Consider the following 25,393-nt stretch of genomic DNA (forward strand, 5'->3'; position numbering starts at 1 on the left):
CTATAGTCCTAATAGACCGATCAGCGCGTCGAGCAATTATTGTTGACATTACAGTTTCACATGACGACAATCTCGTAAAGGCCGAAAAAGAAAAATTAAGTAAATATTTAGATCTTGCCCACGAGATTACCGGCATGTGGAATGTAGACTCAACAATAATTGTTCTTATTGTTGTATCGGTTAATGGTCTATCAGCGAAGAGTTTCGACCAACACCTTAAGAAACTCTCACTTGACTGTTGGATCAAGGGTCAGATTCAAAAGGCAGTGTTGTTTGAAATGGCCCACATTGTGAGGAGGTACCTCAGCCTGGAACCTTAACTACTGGCGGCTTGGGCCTCAACCTGCCACCGGAGGACTACTATTTTTATAGCTATAAATATTTTTATTAGTCTTTTTTGTTAATATATTTAAAAATGTAATCATAAGGAAATATAGTGAATAAAAGAAATAATAATAATATAAATAAATAATCATATATAATAACTATAACATAAATTCTAATAATGATATCTAATAATTGTACTTATCTGTTTTGACTAAACTTCTGGATGTGGGCTGACATTTATTGAAGAATATAATAACTGAGTAGACTAGCGATAGCTTCTTGATCTGGTAATCGAATGGCCCTCGTACACCATCTCTTAATCTTTTATCGGAAAATTCTAATAACACTCCCTGTCGTGTTCGACTTTGATTGGCTGTCGCCAGTTAACGGAAAAGGGAATAAATCAAGTGAATAAATTCACACAGTAATTATTTTAATATATATATATATATATATATATATATATATATATACTTTATTGCACTCAAAAATGCATATAGAAACATTAAATAATAGTAAGGTTTATGGCGAAGGTGGACTTATTTCTGAAAGAGATTTCTCTCAGTCAATCCATGGTCATGAGTAAGTGTTTCATATAGCGAGGCAAACAGTGCAAGAAGTGATTATTAAGAAGAAATACTAAAGTATAATAATTAATCATACAATTGAATTAGAATAATACAATGTTTTTATCGTATTTACAAAAATCACAACACAATTGGAAATATTTTTATCTTTGTGTAATACGTTATGATGAGCCCAGCAGCCCGCAGCAGAAAATATCTTGTTCTACATCTGGACCAGTGAAACCGAATGACATTTAAAACAATTATAAACTCATCTTGTCCTACAATTTAAAACCAGATTTATACTTTCATAAAATGAAAACATTATTTCTTCTTTTTATTCTTAATTTCTAGCGATAATTGTGTTTGCTTACAAACGGAAATAAAATCAACTTAAATTACATCGACCAGTAATACAACGTAAGCTGACGAAATAATAGTCAAGTAAATACACGTTATTAAAAACCCCATTAAATAAAAATAGGACAGGATAATAAGCAACATCTTTCGATTAAAAAAATGATCCCCTAAATTGGTCTACCTAGTAAAATGTTATGAGGCAACAAAAAATACAGTCGAATTGAGAATCTTCTACTGTTTAGAAGTCAATTAAAATTGAAATTGAAAATCTTGAATCTTCAAAAGTATGCTCACATTTGAATTATTGCGTATAACATTTAATACGATAGATGTTGTGTTGACTACCTTTGTCAAAACATAATCCCAGTCACTAATTGGTCGACCACTTAACTTGAAGTTGCGAAGCAGTCTCGAAGCTTCAGACGCAGAACAACTCAGAAACACTAACAATGTACAACACATTTCAACTTCTATAAATAATGACATTTGAGAGCTCGGTTTTTCATATGACTTTAGTTGAGAAAGACTCTGGATTAACAAGAGTTAAGAAGTAGTGGTATTGTTGCAGAATCACCGACGCACTAGCAAATGTACGCAAAATGCAACAATGGCTTGCACCTCAAGTGGTGGTACAAGATTCATGATAGGTAAATAGAGTTTAGATTATGTCAAAATGTTCCTTTTTAACTACTACTTATAAACTTTAAACTTGATAAACAAGAAGCGGTGATACATTCCTGTGAAGGTAATAATCAAAACCTCATTACAACACAATGCCCAGTGTCACCTACAAGTGACCCCTCCATAAAAGGGGCGGGGGAAACTTCTTAGTTTTATTTACTATTTTGACTTCTTCATTTAAAACCTATTTACTAGATATGTATAGAAAATATAAATATACTGTAATAATTTGGACATGGAAATTGAAGAATTAATTTACAGAAACAGTCTAGTCCATCATACCACCGCAGCCATATTAAATAGATCAGCAGTGTTTGTTCGTTTGTATATTTTATTTATTGCATAATTATAAAAATGTACACAGCTGTCCTGAAGTCTGTACTGAAAGTTATACAGCTTTATTTACCAGCAAATCTTAGAAGCTCTAACTATGGTGATTTGTTAGTGATTAATTGTTTCATAACCATGATTTACATTTTACCCACAGGGCCACAAAATATTTAGGTAGAGAGGAAGCGTTTATTATTTACATTATTTTTATTGTATATAATAGGCGCGGTTATTGTTTATCATTAAAATATTAATCTATACATATAATGGAAATATTTCATAACCCATAGCTAATTAAAATCATCATACATCATCACAGCAGCTTTTCGCAGTCTACTGGTCATAGGCCTCCACAAGTTCACGCCAAAAATGGCGTAAACTCATGTATTTTGCCCATAGTCACCGCACTAGGCGGGCGGGTTGGTGACCGCAGGGCTGGCTTTCTTGCACCGAAGACGCTGCTGCCCGTCTTAGCTAATTAAAATAGAGAAGAAGTATTATATTAAAACGACATATTTATATGTAAGATATTTTTATTAAGAACCAGTGAAATTAACCTCAAACAGTTATCAGCTACTTCAAAAAAAAAGCTAAGATAATTTTGCTGTAACACTAATTGCTATTATATATTACTGTCAAATACACCAAGGCCAGAAACCCATATCAACTACGGTAGAGCGTAATTAGAACGAAAGGTGATATTACGTAAAATATTGGATATAAGATAGTTTCTATGCTCGATGTAAGCAGTGGTGGGTCGGCGCGGTGCAAACATGGCGTGTACAAAGTATTGTTATAGGCCATACGTATCGAGATTGCTTGTTAAAGTCCGTTTATGTCAATATTTGAACGAGGAGGAAGGGAGGTTGTTAAGTATAAAAATAATATTGCAACTGTGAAGAAATCAAAGACTATTTATCAACTGAGGTAGGGCACAGCAGGAAATTTCCTGCTAAAAATATGGAGCAGCCTGACTGGGGAAGTACCTCGACCTTACAGAAGATCACAGCTAAATAATACTGTTTTCAAACAGTGTTATGTTACTGTTGGTAAGTAAGGTGATCAGAGGTCCTGGGGGATTGGGGATGAGGTCGCAACACGTTTGCGATGCTTCTGGTGTTGGAGAAATCAGGTAAGCCGTACGCTTGTTTGCCGACCTAGTCATATAATATTTACATTAGCCTTACATTTGATCCTTTACCTCATTCAGTAATATCACTAACTAGAAGTTTCTATTATTTACCAGAAGAAAAGCTCCAGCCCTTCTCCTACATGGAGAAAGAAAATCAGAAATGGAATGTTACAGGCTGAACCACTCAACCCAACGCGCAACCCAGGAGCCCTAACCATCTTACTCACTGTAGGAACACACTTGAGATAAGCCTCAGGCACGCTTCTCTGAAATTTTAATAAGATCCTACTTTCATCTGTATGTATACATAACGAATCAGCAGTGGGTTATATACACACGGAATAGAACACACATAATCTATATGTGTATCAGTTGCAAATATGTGTAAATGTGCACTGGAACATAATTACGTTTAGCCTGCGACCGCATCGGAATCTATTTCAGACTATACGCTATTATCTGTGTACTGTATTCCTCTTGCTTTCTTTATTCGTAATTCTTTTTTCTACACTTTTAAGTTAGTTTTATCTTCTACTCATTCCTACTCTCTTTGATCATGATTCAGCCAGTAACCACCCACCGCTGGGCATAGGCCTCCCTTCGCATATAGGAGAAGGATCAGTGCCCAATCCACCACACTGCTCTACCGCGGTTTAGCGGATATATTACCTACTATGAGTAACGATAGACCCACAAGTGACAGACACTTACTATATTTTAATTTTTATTCGTGTAAATATGAAAATCTTAAAAATTGTTGTCTGTCAATGTATACAGCGTTGCTTGTAATTAAAGGAGAAATTAGTCATATAGTAATTTTTTATTTTTAGACTTTTTTGTTTTATGCGCCGTTAGCAATCATACCTATAAATAAATAATAAGTAATGATAATACGATAAAAAACAAAAATAATTGTGTTTGCTCGCAAACGAAAAAAAAACCGACTTCAATAACATCGACGAGTAATACAACGTAGATCGACGAAAAAATAGTCAAGTAACTACGCGTTACCAAAGTATACTCAAAAAGTAGTTATCAGATCTCGATAAAATTTATATGTGACCACATAATAAACCTCAGCTTTCGATTAAATTAGATATAAATCGAAAAGTTATTGTTAGATCTCAAATAAATTTAAATGGGACCAAATGAAACACACCACCTTTCGATTAAACCAAATTTGTCGAAATCGCTCCACACACTCAAAAGTTCTGAAGTAACATACATAAAAAAAAAATACAGTCGAATTGAGAACCTCCTCCTTTTTTGGAAGTTAAAAATAGGATTAAACGATCTTGCTGCCAATACGTAACAGCAACTGTATTATTATTTTATACGACGCTAATTACTTAACCTCGAAGTCTTGTTAAACGCTTTCCACGAATGTGCTTTCAGCCATAACAATCAATATAATTCTACAACTTAATTATCAACCTGTCTCTAATTGAAATTATCGCAGCATCATTTACAATCAAGCGATTACACGGATAAGTTAACGCCTCGCTGATGTTATTAATAATTGATTGGGTTTATGTAATTACGTATTGCCTTTATTAAATGTTATTTATAGTATCCTGTTTATTTATAACTGCTGTATTTCCAATTGTATGGCGAGCGAATGGTTTATTTCGCATCGGTGAATAACGAACGAATGACACTTTTTTGTTACATGTTTTTGTTTATTGTTTCGTTCTGTTCTTCTGTCATGAGTTTATTTTCAATGCCAAAAATAACCATATTTTATTAAATTTTTATTTTTAACCGAGCCAGGACACAGCAGGAAATTTCCTGCTCAAAATATGAAGCAGCCCGACTGGGATAGTACCTGGACCTTTTAGAAGACTACTAAATAATACTGTATTCAATATTATGTTCCTGTTGTTGACCAAGATGACCAGAGCTCGTGGGGGTAATTGGAGATTGGGTTGGCAGTGGTGTTGCAGGTGTCATAAGCTACGAACATCGGTTACCGTCAGGTCAGCCGTACGCTTGTATGTCGACCGAGTCATATGTATTAAAAAAAAATAGTCGAGCTGACTTAATCAAACGTATATAAGACGCGAATCAAGATCAAAGCGTATGCATTCTAATTTTTTTAATCATAATAATAATATTCTTTATTAAACTGACCAGTGACTCATTTTGGTTAGTAAACAATATTTTTTACATACTATGTTAGTTTAATTATTACAATTTTTTAAATAAATAAATGTTACAGTTAACTATTCCAATACACACGAATCACCGCTACACCGTTCCATTTGCAAAGGCACAGCAATGATTCATGTATATGCAATCCAGTCTACTGGACATCATGCCCAGAATTCTGTTGGCACTACCCCGTACTCTTATTAATGGTGAAGAAGACATCACAAGGAAACAAATATATTTGGAAGGAATTACCAGAACATTCTTGAATTCTAAGTACGGGAACAAGCTGTCATAAATTCTGAGTAGAACAATACTGTAACAGTAAACAGAAAGCAGCCTTCAACGTATCAACACACTACCAACGGTGATGGAAAAATTCAATCTGGGCAAGTAAGTAGCGCGAGTTATACGTGGAGAGCACTTTGCTCTGTAAACGTATTAAAGAGTACCCAGTAAGAGGATAATACACTTTTACCGATTTAAAAGATGAATAGCAGTTCTGTTTTGTAAGATATGATATCTTGATTAATCTTTCGATTTGAGTTGTGAATACTGCGTTTCATAGATTCATAAAAGTATTGTACATAAACAGGTGACAAAGTTGCTATTGAATTCTTTTAACCGACTTCAAAAAAGGAGGAGGTTACTCAATTCGACCGTATATATATATTTTTTTAATGTATGTTCGGGAATCACTTCGTTGTTTATAAACAATTTTGATAATTCTTTTTTTTTGTTGGAAAGGAAATATCCCTGGTGTGGTACCATGATAAGAAAACCAGGATCTGATGATGGGATCTCAGAGAAATCGAGGGAAACTCTCGAAAATCCACTTACTAGGTATACCGATTTTGATGATTTTTTATTTAATCGAAAACCGATGTTTATCATGTGGTTACTTTTAAATTAAAACTTTTGGGATAATCTTTGATTATGCGTATTTAGTTGACTACATTTTCGTCGATCTACGTTGTATTACTTGTCGATGTAATTGAAGTCAGTTTTTTCGTTTGCGAACAAACACAATTATTCTATGAATATTTTTTTACGTTACGTAAAAACTCCACAATATCCATATTATTGGGGCGGATTATTTTAAAAAAGAATGAATAAGTTAAATACACAGGTAACTACAGAAAAAAAAATATCACGCGTTGTTACTATTGACAGGCGTTAAGTACTTGTCGCAAGATAATTTCAGCTTCAATTTTAAATTAATTAGACCTTTTTTTTACGTGGGGAAAATTCATCATGGATACCCTCCGGCGAAAAAAACCACCACGTGTGAGCAGTTGTCCGCCTGGATGGGTCGCGCTAGCGTTCGCCACCTCGCCCCGGTAGGCCCGGACGAAACCTCCGGGCCCCTGCACTATGGTGGGGGTGGCCTCGCTCACATTAAACCTGAGGCAACAGTTCATATCATTTATCAATTAGATACAATGTTTAAAAGCTAGATGGATTATTTTAAAAATAGTTTAATATCAAAAAATAAATTGATAAAGATCGATTCATCCATTTGGGAAAATCAACGCCACACTTTTAACACATGTTTAGACAAGTTTGACTTAAAATACTCCTATTTTCTGACTTACTGACATCGAAACCATGTACATTACACATCGTTCAAGATTAACGATAGGAGTAAACAAGAAAAAACTTCTAGCACAACACTCCGAATCGTAATCGACAGATGTTTGAAAAATATTTGCTCACTTCAAAAATAGAGACAAAAATAACTTTGGCGAGTAAATAATAGATCAAAGGGCTAAGTGATTGATGTGCGGGGAGGGCGGAGCGCGCTATTAATCTTTGTCGTTCGGGCTGGTTCGGAGCGGGGGCTGTTCACACTTCTCCGCGGCTACAACTATGTGTTTGTCGTTATTTACGGTTAAATACTTTGGCAAATGATATATGTGTATTGATTGGCTTTAGTATTTCTTAGTAAAGTATTAAGTCGTGTATTGAGACGTCAAAACGTAAAATTAGAATGGCTCAGGATACTCTTGAACCTCGTTAACGAATAGTTCCATACCGCGTGCAGCTTAACAAGAATTTTCATACGGTAAAACATATTTTATACTCAATAAATTACAGTAATTACGGTGTATACTAGAAACATGTCTAATTACTTTTGATTCAATTTTGTTTATTAATTAACCCTGTGTTAAAAAGTCTGACCAATTAAGTTCTCAAAAAAGGCAATTCCAAAACAAAGTCATTCAAACTTGTTCGTTGTAGATTTAAAAGAAAAGATTACGTCCTACATTTTAAAAGGAGAAAAAAGAAGTAGACGGATTATTGGTGAGATGTAACTTAGATTAAATTTTAGGTATAGTTATTAGTGAAATGTTTATGATCTAAAATATGAATAGGTAATGTAATATTATATTTTTAGCAACGCTCACTCTAAGTTATTAATTTTATCAAAGATGCGAACGCAAGCGATCGTAAGCGACAAAGTGTGTTTCTACCAAAACTGATTGCTTGTTTTGATGGCATACTAAAGTGCTATTGAGTACGAGGTTTTCTTGCCGACCTAGTTCGATGACCGAGTTGGGTAAAACAACCTGAAAACTTCCGATAAGGGAAACTTCAATATTGATATTTTATAATCGACTATATTATAAGCCTGTCTTTGCTCGAACGTCTTCACCTGTTAGACTATACTATAATTCAATTCTTAAGCAAAATTTTACTTAACCATATGAATTATATTTATTACATTTTGTGTCACTATAAAAAACTTTAAGCTTATTTAATCGATGTATTACCGAAATAATATACAAAGAATTCCTGAATGCTTTGGAACACAAATATTTTAAAGGTTTTAATTTTATGATAAGTTTTCAAAGATCATTAATCGTCACTATATAGAAAAATATACTGACAGACTTCCGGAGACTTTTAAATGTATTATTATTATTATTATTATTATTATTATATAATTTATTGCATTCAAAAATATTAAAGTAACTTAGAATTTTAACTGTTTCTTTTCTTTTTTCTTCTTTTATTACAGTTGTCGAAAAAAACGAATTGAGTCAAAGATATATCTCAATGACTTTTGAGTCTTATGATGATCATGATCAAATTTTGATCAAATTTAAATATAACTTACAAGAAAATCATCAGCTTTCGATAATTTCTATAAAATAGGAATCATCAAAAACAACAACACAAAATACATTTTAAAAAAACTACAAATTTTTTTTTGAAGTCAGTTACAAATATTCTCAAATGGTGATGCAACAAACCATAAATGCAAATAAACTAATCCCAACAAGTTGACTTCTGATCTTAGCCACAAGAGAGACGAAAATAAAATAATGAAAACATAAGATTTACGAAGCGCAAGAACAATGAGAGTCGCGATGTTAATTTATATTTTAAAATACGCGAATAATGTCAAAAGCGTTACAAACTAAAAGGGAACCCGAACTTGATAAACTGACGTACTTATTTTGATTTGTTAATAATAAAATCCTTTGATCTTCAAGACTAACACAGCAGTATGTCGACGTTGGTAATTGGTTTTAATTTACTCTGTGTCGTGTGTACGGTGGACTGTTACCACAGACTGAAGACAGCCATTTCATATTTATTCTGTTATTTACACACACACACAAAGATGATCAACTTATTCTGTTTGTAGTATAAGAAGCACAGTGTTGTGGTTAACACAAACACACCCACACGCATGTATACGCACCGTCACACGGCCACAAAAAGAGTCAATTCGAATGAAAAAATGAAAATAAAATTCAAAATCAAAAATAATTCAAATTGAAATAGGCATCAAAAGCAATTTCGAATTGCTATTTTACAAATTAAAATTTCAAAGTGATTATTTTTTTAAGTAAAGCTACCACCAATTTAGAATGTAGATTCTGCAGAGAAGAATCGGCAAGAAACTCCGCAGTTACTCTTTTGAAAATAATATATAAACTGTAATTTGGTACAAAATTAGTAATATCTTGCATGAGATAAGGCGTCACTAAGTCCAAACATCTTTCAAATGTGTTGAAACTCAAAGATGGTAAACACGATGAAAGTTTATAAGTAAAAATATAAGTGACACGACGTAGGTACATGGAAGTTGTATGTATGTGTCTCGTGAGTCAGCTGATCGCTCGTACGAAGCTGTCGTCAGATATCAAAGAAACATTTATCCTTGTAATGTCTTATTCTGATCGCGAACGAGTCGTTCCGCGCTGAAATATTTACGTCGAGCGATGTTTTTATTGTCGGCGTGTACGTGAGAAAGTTAAACTTAAAAAATATTTCTATGGGATTTGAGGAAGGGGCCGAATCTTAAGTACATATTCCTTGAAGTTAATTTATTTTTAATTTTGTTGCTTTATTCAGTTGAATGGTGATTTATTGTTGCTGAGGATATTTCGGAAACCAGACTGTATTTATTGTAATAGAATTGAAACAGATCTGCGTTTTAATGTGCTTACGAAGTTACAGTTAGAGATTTATTTGAACTATTGTTGTGAAACTAATGAATTTGTTTGATTTTCACAGTTAAGTATCAGGACGTCCTAATAATATTATAAATGACAAAGTTTGTGAGAATGGATGTATGTTTGTTACTCCTTTACGAAAAATCTACTTGGTCGATTTTAATAAAAATTGATACGCAGATAGCTGAAAATCTAGAATAATACATAGGTTACTTATTAAACTTGCCATTCCCACGGGACTCGGTGACGCGGGGAAATCGCGTGGCGCAGCTAGTCTATACTAATATTCTAAACAGGAAATATTTGATTGTTTGTTTGCATTGAACAAGCTCTGACCGATTTGAAAAATTCTTTTATTGTTGGGAAGCTACACAATTCGACGGTGATATAGGCTATATTATATTTTCAAAAAAATATAAGGAAATAAAAAAATTAAATACCCGTGTGAAGCCGGGATGGAATGCTAGTAGAATGGAGGGTAGGAATAAATTATTCTCGCTGAGAAATGATAACGTTGATTGAGATAGCACACGGTAGAATATATCCTGCTCAAAATGTGAAGAAGCTTGACTGGGACAACATTTCGATCTTACCTAATGATGATAATCGCAAAATAATACAGTTTTCGAGTAGTGTTGCGTTCCCGTATTAAAAAATATAACAACAAATCACAACAGGTTTATGATTCAGTGTATTACATCCCACTGCTGGACATAGGCCTCTTTTTCCGCGTAGATGAAGGATTGGAGCTCAATCCACCACATATAGAAATACATATATCCATTTCGAGCGGGAATAGAACCCACAAACTGTTAGTTTGCACAGTGCACAATGTTTTAGACGCCTACATCAGTACATCAAGCGTTTGTTTCATGTTAAGATCACAATAAATTTGTTCAAGTATTCTATAAAATTCATCTATCAAAACTGCCATTACTCTGTATCAAATTTACCTTTAAATAGCTAAGTGCTCTATTGTGGCAAATTTTAAGTTACAGTCATGCACCCATTTCACGGTATAAGGACTCTGAAACTTCTTAACTTCAATGAACAAGTTAAATAAACTCGAAAACGATGTTCCAAATAGAAAATTACTATATTTTTATAATTTAAAACCCTTAGTTGTATGTTAGAAATGAGAAAACACAATATCAAGGACTTTGAACTGTGTTTAATAATAATAAAAAAACTTTACCACCATAAATCTTTATATATATTTATTCCGTGTGTTTGTTTGTCACTGAACTCCTCCTAAACGGCTGGACCGATTTAGTTAATATTTTGTACATACATTTCTATGAGTGCATGTATGGTTTGAAAAAACAATTGTCAAATTACCTTATAAGGCAAATTAAATGCATTTAAAGCTACGAACATAACTCAAAATAGAAATAAAAAGATTTTAACCTATTTCAAAAAAGGCAGAGGCTGTCCATTCGACCGTATTCTTTATTTTTCATTTATTTTATTATACCTCAGAACTGTTTACTGTGTGTACTGATTTCCGGTTTTCTAATTCAAAGGTGGTGCTTGTCATGTGGTTCCATTTAAATTTAATCGTGATCCGATGAGTAACTTTTGAGTAATCTTTGAAAACCTGTATTTACTTCACTATTTTTTCATCTACCCACGTTGTATTATTATACCCCATAACTTTTCACTGGCTGTGCTGATTTTCGATTTAAAACAAATCACCCAAATTGGTCCACCCAGTCAAAAGTGAGGTACATACTGAGATCATAAAAAAAATACAATCGAATTGAGAACCTCCTCCGTTCTTGAAAGTCGGTTAATTAAAGTCGGTTTTATTTCGTTGGCGAGTAAACACAATAAATGTCATAATTATTATTATAGGCACAAAACCAGATTGTATGTTTTAAGACTCAAACAGCACAGTTACATTAAACATTATAAAAAAACCAGAAAAAATGTTAAGAATAATGAAGGAAAATGGATGGAAAGTCTTTCAGAAACCATTAACTATCTAAGCGTAGTTCTGACCAGTAAATAAAAATCAAAACAACAATAACTCACGTATGAAAAGAGAACTAAAAAACATCCAAAGCGGATAATTCTCGACGATGTTAGGAAAATAAAAAAGAACAGACCGTGTTGCATTTGCATCTTAATTTACTTTAGTATTTTTAGAATACCGCGGTGGGTATGTTAAAACCACTTTTGCATACAGAATTAAATAAAGATCATTCACAGCAGTTATCTTGAATATGAATAGACCAGCACAGAGTACATTTCTCATATATATGGGGAAATTATCTTTTTCATGTTTTGGAATGTTCATAGGTTTTTTTTTTATACAACTAGGTCGGTAAATGATTGTGTTTGCTCGCAAATGAAAAAAACCGACTTCAATTACATCGACAAGTAATACAACTTAAGTAGACAAAAAAAATTAACAAACACACTAGTCGTCACTACGATTTTCGAGGGTTCCCCTCGATTTCTCTAGGATTGCATCATCAAATCCTCGTTTTCTTATCACAGTATCATCCTTGAGATATCTCCTTTCAAAAAAAAAACACAATCGGTTCATAAATGACGAAGTTATCCCAAGTGATTACCATAGCTTGTAACACCAGACATCGCAAGGAGCCCGGAGCCAAGGAGCTTTGGTCACCTTACTGACCACGGGAACACAACCCTGCTTGAGATCAGGTTGATCCTCCCACCTTATGGAAATTATTTATTCATGCAATACGATTTTGGAATATAATAATATGTATATGAAAGAATTGTTATGTCGAGCCATTTAAACGTTTCATTCACAAAATAACATATCTAATCTCTTATTAAACGACCTGTTATTTCCTGAAAAGTTAGTCGGCTTTTATTCCATCATGACTATAAAATTCATCTGGACTATCGTCACTCCGGTGACGCGTGGTGGTTTAAACTCCAATCCTTCTCCTATATAGAGAAAGAGACCTATGCCTAGCAGTGGCATGTTACTGATGACTGAAAAGGCATATTCGGTCATGGCTATAAAATTGAAACAATATTATCCAGAACCCGCGTACAAACAACTAAGTTGCACTTGACGTGTTCCGCGCGGAGTGAAAAATAAATTACAAGTCTGCAGCGTCTCTTAAAGTTTGTTATGCGTGTGTGATTATAATGTTTATGTAACGTTTGAGCTAAACCGGCGCTCTCTCGGAATATGCAAACTGTCACGTAATTCTTAATGACTCAGCAATTTGGAGTTATTAGTTGAATTAATATTTTTGATCTAAAACTTCTTTGTGCACGCTTGACGCGCAAGTAAGCTTGTGAATGCGTGACGAGAGCGTTACGAAAAGTGTGATTGGGTGAGGTGAACGGAGCAAGAGAGAGAGGTGCGATCACATTTTTTTTCTCTCTTTCTCTCATAGTTAGTTACGTTTTGTATATCTAAGAAACAGTACAGGCATATTGCACAAGTTTTACTTCAGTCGTATGGTCTAAAGTATACTCGTTTTTATTTTTGAATCGATTTTCATATAAGACCTCCGGTATGAAAAAAATATGAATAGTAAAATCTACTGACCGAACGACCTCATTACGTTTTTCGTAACGCCATCTATCGGATATGGCGTTACGACGTTTTTAAACAACGCCATCTATCGACGCCGTCATCTATACGAGTAAACTCCAGTCGTGCGTCGGAGTTGATGAACAGTCACACATACTTTTTTTTAATTTCTTGTATATTTGCTGTTTTGTATTGTAAACAAGTCGCATTAATGATTATTTCTCTGTGATTAGGGAAGTTCAAACGACCAATTAATGGTGAATCCTGAGAGTTTTTTGGACTAAGCTAGCCTGTAAAACTAGCGTATTAACTAAATAGGCATCATGTATAAGATGTTGCGTTTTACTATGGAACAAAACAATTTCAGTTGAAAAATTCTTAATATATTAAACTTTGACCATATATGTATTTATAATAAATAAAAAATGAGTAAATTTATACACAAATGATACGGAAAACCCATTCGAATAAGCCCCGCGTAGTGGCCATATGTCTCACGCAATGTATTCCGTTTATTTTAATATTTAACAACATTTGGCTTCGGGAACTTCACAGTTATCGTTGAAATTCACTTTTTTCCTCAATATATTGTTGTATACTTATTAAATGAAAAAAATATGCTAAATACTTTTTGAAGTGTAACTTTTTTACAACCGTGTGATTTGAAACTCGATAAAACGAAAAACGTCACGGTAAAGAAAGAGACAAATGTAGAAGAGAGAATGAGATAGAATACATTACAGCTCAAAACGAATAAGTGACGCGTTTTGCGTGGCGCTTACGATCTTTTTCAGATCACAACCACGAGATCGTGATCATCGGCGATAGAACAAATTACCACGGCCTACCTTCCTACGACTTTTCAGAACTTTCACTTCTAATGTGTGTGAATTGCAGTCACAATTTTTCATTTTTTATTGTTATTTAAGGTATCAAAAGTAAAGTAACAAAAATACTGTAAGCCTATATACACCGCACTGTATTTTTGGACGTGTAAACAAAAGAATTTCGAAATATTGGCCAAAATGTTTACTTAACCACTACAACAAGCGATACAAAATAACCAGAAATGTTCGTACGTGATTCTTATGTGCTATATTTGATATTAAATCCATTTCACTTAAAATAAAACGTAAAATGCCCGAACTAATTAAGTTGGTTTTCTTTGAAAAAGTAATTTCCTAAGAATTGAAGATAATTTTAATCAAGACTTAAAACATTTTCAAATACTCACAAGACTTACGCGTTCGTTTTAATAAAACGCTCCAGGTCTAATTATATCAAAGAGATGTTCTTATTAAAATATTATTTATTTCTGTGAGATTTATGCTTAGAAATCATAAAAACACAATTAAAAATACTTCGTCATTATCATCATCATCATCATCATTTTAGCCTATCGCAGCCCACTGCTGGACATTGGCCTCAACAAGTTCGCGCAAAAAAGGGCGTGAACTCATGTGTGCCCATAGTCACCACGCTGGGCAGACGGGTTGGTGACCGCAGGGCTCGCTTTGTCGCACCGAAGACGCTGCCCGACGTCGACCAGTGTATTTCAAAGCCAGCCGTTGGATGGTTATCCCGCTATCGGTCGGCTTTTTAAGTTTCAAGGTGGTAGTGGAACCGTGTTATCCCTTAGTCGCCTCTTACGACACCCACGGAAAGAGATGGGATGGCTATATTCTTTAATGCCGTAGCCACACAGCACATTAATGTATAGTTTTTATTTTCCTGACTGTGATGTGTCAGTGGTTAGTTTATCGTTGAAATAAGGAATTGATACATTCAACACGTGTATTGTTGCCAAAAAAAAAATCGTGTAAACTTTATTTTGTGCTTCACATTTAGTTTACAGTAAAGGAAACTCAACTCACACATTGTTAAAAGACCCAAGATGTTACCAAAGTACACGAAATACAAACGAAATAAACTTTGCAAAGCGAATCCGACAAAATAATTTCAGACAAGTAGGTCTCCTTCCTCAAGATAGACAAGTGGTCATTTGAGTCGTTGCTGCGGCTTATATATCTATCTCTTTAGTTGGCAACTCTCCGGCGCTCTGGTATAATGCCGAACCGTGCCTCGAAGAGCCTGTTAAGCTGTCGATCCCAGTCGTTATTATTTAGATTTGATTACTCATAATGAGGAAAATATCGACCAACCCGCAGGAAACAGCGTGCTGGATTAAGCTCCAATCCTTCAGCATGGAAAAAGACACCAATGCCCAGCAGTAGGATGTTGCAGGTTGAATCAAATAATTTAAAAAAATGTTTGCCCAAAAGTGGGACTAAGAAAAACAGAATAATAAATCACACCATTCAGACAATAAACTTTAAATTACTATTTGTAATCGCTGCCATGAATTATATAGGTGATAATAAAATTCAAATTATGGGACAATATCGCAATTAGAACATTTGGGAGCACGCCAAAATGAACCTTGTCGTAAGCAATAATTCGTTTTGTAATACATAATCACAGTGATATATAGGTCATAATTGCGTGGATCGTTTTACAATAATAAAAGGTAAACGGGACTGCGTACGACTAATTACAATTACATTTTTAAAAAATGATGTTTGAAAATATCCACAACGGTTCTCTATTCTATTTGCCGCTCTATTGTAGATCGGTGATTAAATCGTGATCTAATCCATACATCTATACAAATAAATAAAATTGGAGTGTCTGTTTGTAATATTAAAATAGCCGCTTTTTACTAAATACATATGGATGTATACTCGGTACATATAGTTATTATCATTTTATACACACATTATATATCAAAATAACATTTTTTACAATTTGTGTCTGTCTGTCTGTTTGTTCCGGATAATCTCTAAAACGGCTGGGCCGATTTTGACGGGACTTTCACTCGCAGATAGCTGTTGTAATAAGGAGTAACTTAGGATTATTTTATTTTAGAAACTGTACAATAACTTTATTGTTAAATTCCACGCGGCCAAGTTGCGGCCACAGGTAGTCGTATAATAAATTTAGTAAGTAGTTTTCCTTGATAGCAGCATCGGCTCAGCAGTTTCGGAGCTTATTCATACGAACAAACAATCAAATCTTTCCTCTTTATAATATTAGTACAGATAAAAAATAAACTTGCGGTTCTTCTTTGCTTTCAAGTACAGTGTACATGATTTAGCCTTCTTTTATTTGTGGTAAAGTTCTACTGCAGCTAATGGCTGGCAACAGCTGTGCGGCTGATTTAAAAACAATTCAACGCGCTCATTGAAAATTCCTATGAAGTAACTGTTGTAACTACATATTAAACAAAAAGTGAAACTTGGATGATTTTCTCTTTTTCTTCCACATTTGTTAGATTTTGCGATTCTCACTTTATGTCATTGCATCTTGCTAGCGTATTGCTGACCCTAACCCTTTACCCTAAAGTTCTTGCCACCTTACCCACCACAAAAAAAAACAACACTTCTTCACAGACTGCAGTGATCTTTTGTGGGCTGAGGTTCCTCAGTTTATGAATATTCACACAATATTTTTTTACTGCTCCAAATTTTGACCAAGATATTTTATACTACGCTCAATCTCAGTAAATTACACGTGTACGTTGTATATACCTTAAATGCAGAATTTTCTTAGATTGTCCATAAGTTTATGAATATTATAGCGGTCGTTAATAGCTGCGTGTGCCTCGCTATATGTTATAGAGGCTAGAATAAACATAGCTTATTGAGCTCCGAAGCTCTAGGGTTTGATTAATATTGGCCAATACTAATATTTATTGTTAATTTAAAGTTTGTTTATATTTAAGGCATTACTGCCTCAGACGATAGTATCTACAGCTTGTGATTGGATATTACATTTTTCGTTGTTATTGTACATATTTAGTATTTTCTAAATGACTAGCCACACTACAAACAGCTAACACAGTTCCGCTACCACCTTGGAACTTAAAAAGCCGACCGTTGGCGGGATAACCATCCTACTGCTGGCTTTGAAATACACTGGCCGAAGACGGGCAGCAGCGTCTTCGGTGCCACAAAGCGAGCTCTGCGGTCACCAACCCGCCTGCCCAGCGTGGTGACAATGGGCAAAACATGAGTTCACGTTATTTTTGGCGTAAGCTTGTGGAGGCCTACGTCCAGCAGTGGACTGTATAGGCTGTAATAATGATGATGAAATGACTAGCATGGCAGCATATTACTAAAATTCTATTTGACGTTTCTTCGTAACATGGCTGTATTTTAATAATGAAGATACTTGATATTTTAAAAATCTCAAAAAATAGCTCAAAATCGATGAATACTCGTAATTTCGTTATAAGTCTGAATTTCAAAAATGATTCTAAACAAGTAACTGTGGAATTCCTTGTCGATTCTCTACAAAATATACATTCCGTAAGGTAGCTTCACTTTTAACCATAATTATTAATTTGATTTGTAAAACGGCGCTTTGAAGGTACTTTTGAAGCCTATTTGAATAAAATAATTTTGGAATTTAATTTTGATTGATGTTATTTAAATAATCTGTTGTACGTCCCAATGACGGTAAAGATTATGAGATTTCTTTTTCACAGTATCCATGAATTAATCGATATATCTTGAAAGACAAATTTCCACACCAACATTTCAAATAAAAATTTAACATACGAAAATTTCAGAGCTTGTGCATCTGGGCTTCATGTAAATTCGACTATTTGAAAATTTCAAATCACGTGTATTAGGGAGTTGTCACGTCAGACGTATTTATACTGGTAGGCAATGTTTACGTCGCGCGGTAGACGAGATCCGCATACACAATCATTGACTGCATGTTCACACAATACAATGTAAGGGCTTAGTTTGACGTCATATGTTTTTATTTACTCTGACTAACTTGACTTAATTTAAAGCTATGCAAGTTTATTATATATGGGTTTCTTACTTTTTAATTCATTTTTGAAATTATATTTCTTTTGGCGCGTCAAGGAAAAATAAATAAAGGAAAATAAGAGTAATTTTTTATTATGCACGCACACGCTATCACAAAAAACTAACACTGAAGTTAGCTGGTCAACGAAGAAGAAGTTAGCAACGTGAAGTTAGCTAACCAATAAAGTATAACTTTTTACGTTCGTACATAAGTACACACATCCTTTTTTTAAAAGTTGTTTTTGTAATTTATTAGGAAGTCAACGTAATACAAAATTAGCAACCTGAAGTGGCAGTGGTCTGGTCATCTGTGTCACAGGACCGATGGCCGTTCGAGCAGGCGGGTCTTGGAGTGTAGACCAAGTCTTGGCAAACGTAGTGTGGGACGTCCCCCAGCCCGTTGGATTGACGATCTACGTAAGATTGCCGGTGTATGGGGAGGATTGGATGAGGATTGTGGAAAGCCGGGATGTCTGCCGCGAACTTGCGGGGCGCCTATGTCCAGCAGTGGACTGCAATAGGCTGAACTGATGATGACTGATGGCCTAGAGTTTAGTTGAGTCTAACTTGAGTTGGGTTAAAACGAATACACCAGTAGTTTTATAATTGATTTTCGATATGCGTGTTATTTAGTTAGAAGTGTTATAGCAATTAAGTTCTTATTTTAAGTTGAGGTTCACGTGCATCGATTTATTATAGCTCATGTTTTTTTTCTTTTTTTTACATTCTTCATGATCAGATTTATTCTTTGAAAAAATTCTTTGGTAAAAGAAATTTAAAAAAAACACTTCAGCCCATCGCAGTCTACTGCTGAACATAGGCTTCCACAAGCTCGCACCAAAAATAGCGTAAACTCATGTGTGTTGCCCATAGTCACCACGCTGGGCACCTGGATTAGTGACCGCAGGGCTGACTTTATCTCACCGAAGACACTGCTGCCCGTCTTCAACCTGTGTATTCCAAAGCCAGCAGTCAGATGGTTATCCAGCCTTCGACCGGCTTTTTAATTTCCAAGGTGGTAGTGGAACTTAGTTATGCCTTAGTCGCCTCTTACGACACCCACGGGAAGAGAAGATTTAAAAAAAACGAAATGAATATGTATAATACCTTTAATATTCACACAAATCCATCCGTTTTTAAGACAGGCGACTCAATGTATTATAGATAACAATCGATTGCTATAGCTATGTTATATTCGATAAAAATATATAAATAAAACATACAAATAAATCCTTAATTAATATATATTATATATACCCAGATACGGAGCGGGAAACCTCAAGCCGTGACGCAGACAGCTGGATTTCTGGACGCTGTGCCCAAAGATCTAGTCTAATATGACATTTTATTTGTATTTATGAATGTCACGCTGCGTATAAATAATATAAACGTTAAGACAACGCAGTGACAGAGTCGAATTGTTACAATATCAATACAAACGTCGCGTGACGTGACATGTCTGATGTATTGACAATTTTATACGAGTACATTGTACGCGTGTTCACGTTACTTCAGTAACGTGTTTACGAGCGGCGTGACAACACGGTACAAGACGGTATAAAACACACGCTCAATAAGATCACATGTTTCAATCTATTTGGAAAAAAATATACATGCCATAAAATGTTAAGTCAAGTTCAATAAAAGCTAGCTGATAAAAATAAAATAACTAAGTCAGCCTCTACGCCTCACTGCTAGGTTAGATCAGTAGACTCGAGGTGGGAATCAAACTCCTGGAACAGAAAGCAGGGACACTATCAAGTGCGTTAAAGGGATGTTAAAGGGATTAAAGTACTTACCTACAGAGGAGCAACAATGAGTTAAATCATCTGTATCTTTTCCACTTATATCACGTTTTTTGAGGTGGAAAAATGTAAATAAAAAACGTAATAAATATGAAACTGATCCACGTTTGATGTGGGAAATAATCTGGTAAACGCGTGTCGAGCGTGTTACGAAAAATGTGATCTGGTGAGGCGAACGGAAGTTGAAAGGAATATATAAGTTAGTGAAGATAGAAAGAGAGAGAGTTACGTTTCGTAAATTTTACTTAAGTCGTGAGGTTTAAAGCTTACTCGTTTTTTTTTAGTTATATTATGTCCAACCTTATATTGTATATGTATTATTGTAATTTATTATCAAATCAAATCTATTGACATTTAAAGTCTGTTTCGTTCTAATGACTCGCTTTATATGTCACATTTATATAACAAACCTCCAGTAACAAGCCGATCATCAAAAAATATATAGAGAATAAATCTGCACATTTTGAAATGGTAAGACACTATCTAAGATAGACCTCTTTCTCCATCTAAAAGACGGTTTGTAGCTTAGTATACTACGTTGCTTTACTGTGAGTGTTGGGGCCAGTGCCAAAAATATAAAAAAATACATTGTTCGAAGTTTAAAAATCTTTATTTTAAAAATATTAATAGTCATTCCCAAAATTAATAAATTTATCCATTTTTAAATATTCATTTTTATTTTTTTTTTCTTCGCAAGTGGCTGAGCGTTCGTTTTCGCTCCTCGTAAAATGAACTTATTTACGAGTGGCGTGACATGCCAGTCAACGGGACTGTGTTGTGTGACATGTAATTTAACAGTTTTCATGTCATGTGTTGTACATAATATATTAATAATGAGAATATAAATCATCTTTGTGTTCAGGACATCTAAAATTCAGAGATTTTATACCGAAATACTATAAATCACGCAATAATAAGAATAAAAAATACATTAATAATATGATTAAAAAAAATATAACTTAAACAGCTAAAAACAACTTTTCCAAATAATAATTCTGGAAAATTAATTTGACTACCCTACTTTTGACTAGCCCATTGGCGTAGTTTGTAGTGACCTGCAAACTTTCTGCTCTGGGGGTTGTGAGTTCGATTTCCACCCTGAGTCTGGGTGTAATATATATGTATGTATTATTTCACCTACCCACGTCGTATTACTGGTCGAAATAATTGAAGTCGGTGTTTTTTCGTCTGCAAGCAAACACAATTATACTGATCATAGTCTGGATATGATTACCATGTATATATGCTTATTTACATGTAAATTATTATAAAAAATAAATGTCATATATCAACTTATAAACATTACATTGCTTACTGGTTATTGCTTGTATATGTGTGTGTGTGTGCGTGCGTGTGTGCATGTGTGCGTGCGTGCCTGCGTACATGCGTGCGTGCATGCGTGCGTGCGTGTATGCCTGCGTGCGTACCTGCGTGCGTGCGTGCGTGCGTGCGTGCGTACTAGCCTGGGTGCGTGCGTGCGTGCGGGCGTGCGGGCGTGCGTGCATGCGTGCGTGCCTGCGTGCGTGCGAGCGTACGTGCGTGCGTGCGTGCATGCGAGCGTGCGTGCGTGCGTGCGTGTGTGCGTGCGTGCGTGCGTGCGTGTGTGTGTGTATGTGTGGGTGTGTGTGTGTGGTAAATACTAAACTTATGCAATATTAACTAAACTAAATCGATATTAAAATTCTTATACTAGTAGAATGCAAAGTAATCACTAAGTGACATAGGTCATAATTCAACGGATAAAACCGAAATAGTCGAAATCACGCGGTCGAAGTTATAACAGGTAGTTATCCACCAACCCGCAGTCGAGCAGCGTCGTGGATTAAGCTCTGATCCTTCTCTTACGATGGAGGAAGAGGCCTAAGCCAAAATAAAATAATAATAAATAATAAATATACAAGTAGGTAGGATTAACTGTATCAATTTGCAAAGTGTATTTACATAAATTAAGTATAATATTATGCTTTATTAAAATACCAGTAATTTATATTTTTAACTAGCTGTGCCCACGACTTCATCCGCGTGGAATTTAACAAAAAAAGTTATTTTTCAGTTCGTAGAGTTATGAAAAGAATAAATTTCTTAAATAAAAGTAGCCTAAGTTACTTTTTATTACATCAGCTATCTGTGAGTGAAAGTCCCGTCAAATCGGTCCAGCTGTTTCAGAGTTTGGCCGGAAAAAAACAGACAGACAAAAATTCTAAAAAATGTTATTTTGGTATATGTACCGTGTATACATCCATATGCATTTAGTGAAAAGTGGTTATTGTAATATTACAAACAGACACTCCAATTTTATTTAATTATATTTATAAAGATTACCTTTCATTTACATCATGTACGTTACATTTTCATTCAATTACATTTATGAGTATGTATTTATAATTACCAAGTTTATTGAACTACTATTAAAATTATTTACTAATTTAGCTATTATTTTTTGTTTTTAGCTATTTAAGTTATATTTTTTTTTAAATTAATTAAAAAAAATATAACTTAAATAGCTAAAAACAACTTTTACAAATAATAATTCTGGAAAATTAATTTGACTACCCTACTTTTGACTAGCCCGTTGGCGCAGTTTGTAGTGGCCCTGCTTTCTGCTTCGCGGGTCAAGGGATAGAAACAAAAATGTTTTACAGTTTGTTAGACGTAATAAACGAATGAAGGGGTTGAAAAACGAGATGAGAGTGCGTTATTATCGATGATTATATATATTACTACTACAAATATAATAATTTATTTTTAAAGTTTTAATTTGTAAAATGGCGATTCGAAAATGCTCTTGGAGCCTATTTGAATAAAGCTCTTTTTGATTTTGATTTTGTTATATAATTGTTAATGTTTGATAACAAGTAAGTGTACTATTTGCAAAATACAATCCATATTATCAAAAAGATACAAAATAAATATTAAAAATGTAACATTGTAAGCAAATCTTTAACAAAACGAAAATATAAATAGTTGTATTCGCTCGCAGACGTAAACAAAACTAACTTTAATTACATCGACAAGTAATACAACGTAAGTAGACGAAAAATAGTCAAGTAAATTTTTGATCCAATAATGAGTATTATTTAAAAGTTCTTGTCGGATCTTATTTAAATTTAAATGGGACTATATGACACGTACCATCTTTCGAATAAAATAATTGTGTTTGCTCGTAAACGAAAAAAAACCGACTTCAATTACATCGACAAGTAATACAACGTAGGTAGACGAAAAAATAGTCAAGTAAATACACGTTATCAAAGATCAAAAAGTTGTTTTATATCAAATCTCGATGAAATTTAAACGTGATCATATGATAAACACCAGCTTTCGATTGAATTGAAAATCACGAAAATCGGTACATCTAGTAAAAAGTTATGCGGTATAATACAACGTAGGTCGACGATAAAATAGTCAAGTAAAAACGCATTATTAGATATAACTCGAAAAGTAGTTGTTAGATCTCAAATAAATTTAAATGGGACCAAATGATACGCACAACCTTTGGTTTAAAAAAAAAATTGTCGAAATCAGTCCATCAAGTCAAAAGTTCTGAAGTAACATACATAAAAAAATACAGTCGAATTGAGAACCTTCTCCGTTTTTGGAAGTCGGTTAAAAATCATCGAAACCGGTCCACCCAGTCACAAGTTCTAAAGCAACATATTTTAAAAAAAAACACAATCGAATCGAGAACCACCTCTGTTTTTGCAAGTCGCTTAGAAATAATTCCATTTTCCTTTCCAAGTCGCGCCAATGATGTGATTCCTCGCCCGTGAATATCGGGAGGAAACGAGTCTGCTTACACAGAGCGTGACAGCTATTTCCCGTGACGGTGTCGTGTCGGAAGCGTCGTATGCACACATTATAGCCAGCTATTAATACATCAATGACTGACAAAATATTTACCGTCTGTTTTATCGGCGGTGGACTGACGTATTGCGTTCGGCCACACGCGTGACGTGTGGAGACTATGATATTTAATCTTGTGTGCCTAGTTAATGTGAGGGATGATAATCTTGAGATTTATTATTATCTCGTAAGAAATAAGTTTTTCTAATTATATGCAGTATGAAATAACGTATTCACTTGTAATAAAAACGAGTGTGCTTTAAGATCACACGACTGAAGTTAAACTGACTAACTCTCTCTCTTTCTATTTTCACTAACTTGTAGATCCTTCGCCCAATCAAACTTTTGGTAACGCTATCGTCACGCATTCACCAACTTCCTCCCCAAATAAAAAAAAAATGTGGTGTCATGGGACACCAGGTAGGAACGAAGTTCCTTCGGATAATATAGAAGCAGTACAATTAAAAAAAATGTTGAATTTTATATATATTTTTTAGTTCTTGTTTTTTTTTTAATTTTGTTTATTGGTTATTAATTAAGTACATAAAAGTATTTAGTATTTTAGAAAATAACAAATACCATGAAATAAAATAAATCAAACAAAATAATAATAATAATAATTCAAACTATTCCGTGTATTTAAAAACATGTCTTTATTTATTTTTGTCGACAGTATAAAATTACATAAATAATTTTAAAAAAAGTTTACTAGTAACATTTTAGTTTTACAAACGTCATATTATACAGTCTTGTGACTGATATTACGTCACTTCCGTTATATATTTTTTTTACGGTTTTAGTATCACATTTTTTTTCGGTTCGGTCGCCCAGCCAAATGTCAAGCCTGCCGTAAGGAACTTTGTTCCAAAAAGAAGTTTTACTTCAAAAATGTGGAGAATGATATCATGTGATACAGTAATGCTGAGCAGTGACGCTGAGAGCTAAAAGAGTAAGAGAGTGACGTCTGAAAGAAATAAGTATATTTTAAAATATCACGATAATTATATTCTTAAAGAGTAATTACTTAAGGAATGATGAATGTCGAAGAACGAAGAGCGATCGGCAGACCAAAAAAGCGATGGATGGATTGTGTAAGTCCGGATATGAGTAACAAAGGAGTAAGCGCTGAAGTGACGAATAATAGAGAGGAATGGAGGAGGAAAACATGTTGTGCCGACCCTACATAAGTGGGATAAGAGCAGGAAGATGATGACTAATTACTTAAAGAGTAAACCAACACACACTTTTTTAACGTTTTGAGACTATTCTTGAAACTATCATCATTACAGCCTATACAGTCCACTGCTGGACATAGGCCTCCACAAG

The sequence above is a fragment of the Melitaea cinxia genome, chromosome 13 (genome assembly GCF_905220565.1).
Source record: "Melitaea cinxia chromosome 13, ilMelCinx1.1, whole genome shotgun sequence".
In the NCBI taxonomy this organism is placed as follows: domain Eukaryota; kingdom Metazoa; phylum Arthropoda; class Insecta; order Lepidoptera; family Nymphalidae; genus Melitaea; species Melitaea cinxia.